This window comes from Octodon degus, unplaced genomic scaffold, assembly GCF_000260255.1.
Source record: "Octodon degus isolate 3935 unplaced genomic scaffold, OctDeg1.0 scaffold00034, whole genome shotgun sequence".
NCBI classification, from domain to species: domain Eukaryota; kingdom Metazoa; phylum Chordata; class Mammalia; order Rodentia; family Octodontidae; genus Octodon; species Octodon degus.
The window spans coordinates 17,713,930-17,719,786 of NW_004524610.1; the positions used below are offsets into that span (position 1 = coordinate 17,713,930).

Sequence of the window (5,857 nt, forward strand, 5' to 3'; positions counted from 1 at the left end):
CTAACAAAAGAGGCAGCCCTGAGCCTCCCTAAAGACTGAAGAAAATGCTTTTAGCCACTCTGCTCCCCACTCAGTGTCCTAGGAGACAGGCATTGCATTTCTGTACCCATGCCCATGGGTTATAGTTTCACAGAATTCACATTTTTCTGTTTATAAATAAAAAAGGATAAGTAACACCAGAAAGAGATTACATGGCCTGTTGACAGAACATGACTTTCAGATTCGGGACTGAGGAGAAGTCATGCTGTAAGAAAATTCTATTTGCAATTTAAAAATTTGAAATTGATGTTTCACAAATGTTCATATTTCTTCAGGTTCTTCACAGCACTACAATGTAAAAGAGAAGGTAACCCTGGTGAGAACATGAATGAGAGTACCCTAGAGCTATGTGATAGAAGGTAGTACAGTTTGACCTGTTAGAGGCATGTTGCCAGACATGCTCCCCATCTGTTAGCACCACAGTTAACTCTGGAGGACCCTATCATCTGCTGTGTCTTTTTAGATCAGCAGAGTTAGATCAAGAATTGAGGGAGATGGCCAGAGTTATATATCTCCACTTGTATAGTGATGAGGGCTTGGAGTGTCCAGGGCCCTCTGGAGAAACGGATGAGTGGTAGGGACCTGAGAGCAGATAAAGGGGCTGGTAAGACAGTTTGGGTGAGGGAAAGGGAACTGACTGAGATGAGACAGAGAGCTAAGGAGCTTCATCAGCCAGCATCCTGCTGTGGTCATCATATGCCTGATACTCAAGAGCCTTAATGCAATGTGCTTTACAGAACACAAGCAAAGGGTGGTTGTGAAGCTGTGTCAGCACAGAGAAGCAACTCCAGAAAGCAAAGCCAACCATGGGGTGGAGGTTCACTTCTACCGGGATTGTGAGCCACTGGCATCACAGATGATGTGTCCCCCACCCAGCTTTTCACCTGAGCATCCTTAGCCACCATGGGAAAACACTGCCTTCCAGGGAATGCTTTTACAGGTGTGGTATGAAAGGGGTGGAGAGGGTTAGAAATACCTTTCCTGTGCCTTTTCTCAGGCTCACAGTTGCGGTCCCTATTGAAAAAAAAAACCAGCAAATTTGTTTAATAAGCTTTATCCCACTCAAAAGCCTTCATAAAGATGTGAATGAAGTGGATAATCATGGAAAGCTTGATGAGCAGAAGGGCAATGAGCTGGAAGTCTCCAAGGCCACTGTGCAGATTCCTAACTCCTTTTCTCTTGTTATGGAGAGGGCCTTCTGGAATATGTCTTTTATGGTGATCTACAAGGGAGAAGGATGAGGGAAGTTCAGATAATCTTCTTCATCTGCCATTTGTCTTTTAGTCCATGATTGCATACATAATTTTAACTCTCCTGTGTGCATATGGTGCATGTACACAGCATATCCTAACTCCACTTTAACTACTTTTCCCTCACTTCCCTCCCATTCCTCCATCTCTTGATCCCCTTCCATCTGAGAAATTGCTATCTCCCTACATATTATCTTTTATTTTTCTCTTTATCATTTGGGTTTCTCACAAGAGAAATCATGCAATATGTAACCTTTAGTGTCTAATATATTTCACTTTACATTATGCCCAGAAGCTGTATCCATTTTTCTACTAATATCTCAAATCTTTCCTGTGTGGCAGATCAATACTCTATTGTGTGTAACTAATATTCTCTTAATCAATTCAGCCATTGATAGACATATACAGTGCTTACAATATTTAGCTATTGTGAGTTGTGCTTCCATAAACATGGGCATACATGGATCATTGTAGTATGATGAGTTTAACTCTCTCTGGAAGATACTGAGAAAGAAAATATCTGGATCAAAAGGGATTTCTATTTTTAGTTTTAAGGATTTTTTTCGAGGACTCTATAGGGGTTGTATTTGTTTACCTTCTGAACAACAATATAGATAAGGACCTTTACCCAAGCAACATTGAGAGTATTTGTCATTGTTGGCTTTCTTGATGATGGTCATTATTTCTTGAGTAAGTGAAAGAATCTCAGTGTTGTTTTAATACTCTTTTCTCTAATGGCAAGTAATGCTGAGCATTTATTCACATATTAATTGATTTGTACTTCTGTTAACTGTCTATTCATTTCTCTTGCTTATTTTTTGACTGACTCTTATTTTGGAAAGTTTAATTTTTTTGAATTCTTAATATGTTCTAGATAATAGATCTCTGTCTGCGGAAGAGCTGTCAAAATTTTTGCCATTCTGAAGTCTTCTTTTCTGTTGTTTACTTTGCTGTGCAGAAGCTTCTTAATTTGATGTGCCTCCATTTGTTGATTCTCAGAACTATTTCCTCTGTAACTGGAATTCAGTTCTGTTTCTTGTCTGTGCCTAAGAACTTTGCCTATTTTGTCTTCTAGGAGGGTCTATTTTAACAATTAGTTCTTTGATTCCTTGATTTTATTTTAGCTTAGTTCATGGCAATAGACTGTATCTAGGCTCAATCTTAGAGGATAGCTAGCTTTTCAGTTCCATTTCTTATGGAAGGATAGCTAGCTTTTCAGTTCCATTTCTTATGGAAGGTCTCTTTCCCCAAACCCAGTGCACAACACCAGTATACACAGGCATGCACAAATACATGCACTCACACACACAGTTTTCTTTTATCCTCTCTTACATTTATATTTCAGTAAGGAAAACTATTATGGTTTGTGTCTACTTGTTCCCCCAAGGCCTCATGCAGTCAAAGAGCAGCTTCTAGAGTTTGTGATTAATTCATGATCCAATGCTGGAATTATGGGTATGGGTGCTACACTTGCCTTGGGGCAGATAGTCTGAATACAATATAAGGGAGAGAGGCTTGCTAACTGTCACAGCCACTGCTCCACCCTCCTTACTCGTGCTTTACTGTTTTCTACCACCATGAACAGCTGCCCTCTGCCATCTGCCACTCTGCCTTGGTGCCAGCCAAGTATGGACTGAAACCCCATGAACTGTGAGATAAATAAACCCTTCCTTCCTTAATTTTGGGTATTGGGTATTTTGTACCAGTAATGAGAGAGAAAAGTAACTAAGATAGACCTTGATACTGAGAAGTGGCGTCATTGCTGCATCTAAACCTGACCATGTGGTTCAAGGACCTTTGGGAATGACTTATGGGAAGAAATAGGAAATGTCACCTGAAGGAGAAGGACTGCAATACCTTCAGCTTGTCCTTCCTTAATTTTATGTGTTGCGTATTTTGTCTCAGCAACTAAAGAAAGCTAAGACAAAAACCAATTTCAGTCATTTTGTCAACAAATTTCTGTTGAATGCTAGCAAGTATTTTTCCTCATCTAGAAACTTCAAGCACTCCACCTCCTCTCTTCTCATTTATCAGATCCAACTTCTGTAAGACTCTATCTAGGGAAAATATTTATTGGTTCTCCCTCTGCCTCTGTATCTATCTATCTATCTATCTATCTATCTATCTATCTATCTCTCGCTTTCTCTCTCACTCTTGCTCTTTCTCTCTCTCTCTGTTAAAAGTCTCACTGTACTGAGTCTCACAGCCCACCTCCAAAATGATGTCCTTCTTTGCCCTTCACTCCCCTCTACTCTCTACGTCACCACCACAATAGGCCTGAGTGTTATTTAATCACATTATATCCTATTGAAATATCTCCACTGACTGCTGCTTACCAGAATTCATGGCAATGCTTTCAAATTGATTTGCAATTTAATTCCAACAACATTTTGTTGTATTTCTCTCTCTTTAATCCCAAGTTGCTCTTTACATTATGTTATAAGCTATTCCTGGTGATTTTTCCTCTGTACTTATGCAGTGGATGAAATATTTTTACATTCTTTTTCCCAGAAACAAACTCACTTGAAATCATTTTTTGTTTTTTGGGGGTTTTTTTGTTTGTTTGTTTGTTTTGTGGTTTTTTTGTTTGTTTTTCAGACTTAATTTATTTTATTTTTCTTCTGTAAAAACCCTTTATATTGTAGCTACTGCTGGAGCTTGAGTCCTCTGGACAAAGACTGTGGTTTGGGTTTTCACAATATGGTCAGTGAATTCTTGATAGGGAGACTTGGGAAACACAGTTTCTTTCCAGAGGTCAGGGGTCAGAAAGCTGTAGGTCTTGGAGATGGCATCAAAGGTGGTCTTAGCAAAGTTGCCAAAAGTAGCAGTACAGCACCTAGCAGCAGTGTAGCTATCATCAATACCAGCCATCAGCAGCAGCTTCTTGGGCACAGGGTCTGAGACAACGCTAGTGCCTCTGGAGGCAGGGATCAGATGCACCATCACAGAGTCATAGCGGCCTGTCACCTTGCGAAGAACAGTGTGGGGCTTGCTGATCCTGTTTCCCCAGTAGTCTATCCTCACGGGGACAATGAAGAGCTTGGCCAGGATAAGGCTCCACAAACGGCAGTGACTACTTCCTTGGAACACTTTATACCTAAGCCAACATGACCACTGTAGTCGCCAATGATGAAAAATGCCTTGAACCTGGTCTGCTGGCCAGCACGAACTTGCTTCTGCACAGGCACTATCTTCAGAACTTAATCCTTGAGGGATGTGCCCAGGAAAATGTCAATAATCTCAGATTCCTTGATGGATAAGGAAAAAAGGTAAGTTTCTTCAAGGGACTTGATCTTCATGTATTTGACCAGCTGGCCCAACTTGGTGACAGGAATCCACTCTTTGTCCTAGGCCTTACCGCCCCAAGCCCCATGGCCTCAGCATTGACCCTGGCCTATACTACACCCACGACTTCGACAGCCATTGCCAAGGCCTCTGCAGAAGCCACCGTGGCCTACCATGCCTGGACCCCTGGAGGCTCTGGCTCATCTCGCTGCACAGGCATCATCCTTCATTTGGTGTTTCCCAGAAAAAGAAGCTCACCTGAAATCTTAACTAATGTATTGGGTAACAAGAGAGAGCCTGAATGGATGGGATGAGTGTTCTTATAAAAAGAACCCAGGAACATGGTATCATACTCTCTATCACTTGAAGACACCCAGAAGACAGCTGTCCAAAAATATGAAAGGGATCTGCACCTAGATCTCAGAATTGCAACCTCTAGAATTGTCAGAAAGAAGCATCTGATGCTTAAGCCAACCAGCCTGTGATTTTTCTTCCTATGTGAACTTTCTGCAACGTGAACTAAGAAAATTCAGATGATGAGTTCCAGGATTCCCATCTCTCAGAAAATTCAACAATGTTTCAGCTAAACTATTCATACATTTCTTCCATTGTCTCTTATCTAAGCACTTAATAGTACTCATTATAATTCTTTATTTATTTAAATTTTAATTTCTTACATCAGAGAATGCTCTCTATAAACAGGCCCTCTCTACTAATCTTTGTCTTTTCAGCATTTGGTATAGGACATGTCATGTGGCAGTGATCAGTTTTCATCTATGGAATAAATAAGTCAAAATGTTAAGAACGGAGAGCTTCTGGCTACCCTGCGCCAGCAGGACCTACTACTGGTCTCAGCACAGGTGCAGGGTGGATGAGACCCACTTCCACCACATGGGGACACCGCCCAATACTCCGCAGCACCTCCCCCACCCCGCCCACCGAGTAGGAATTTCTGCCACATTCCGAGAACCCGAAGACCCAGTCCTAGCCCAGACCCCGTGAGTGTGGGGGGGAGCTGCCTCTCACCCTATTCCAACTTGTCCTCTCCAGGCTCAGCTCAGGCCTGGCATACAGGCTTGGGGTGTAACCCTGCAGCTGCAATCCCTGCAGAGAGTGTAGAGGACAGAACCACCCAGCTAGTCCAGGAGCAGAACATCCTGCCAGAAGGGCACAACAGGTACACCCTAAAGGGCAGCAGCAGGAAGGAGCTGAGCACAGCAGCCAGACCCAAGCCAGGCACAGCTGGATAAATCCAAACTTTGTAGATCTGCACCTGAACTTCA

At 42.1% G+C, this 5,857-nt stretch overlaps 1 pseudogene; it reads right to left on the bottom strand.

Annotated features, from left to right (window-relative positions):
- Positions 1-3,923: 3,923 nt before the first annotated feature.
- Positions 3,924-5,857, bottom strand: part of LOC105742062 — a 46,482-nt pseudogene continuing 44,548 nt past the window's right edge.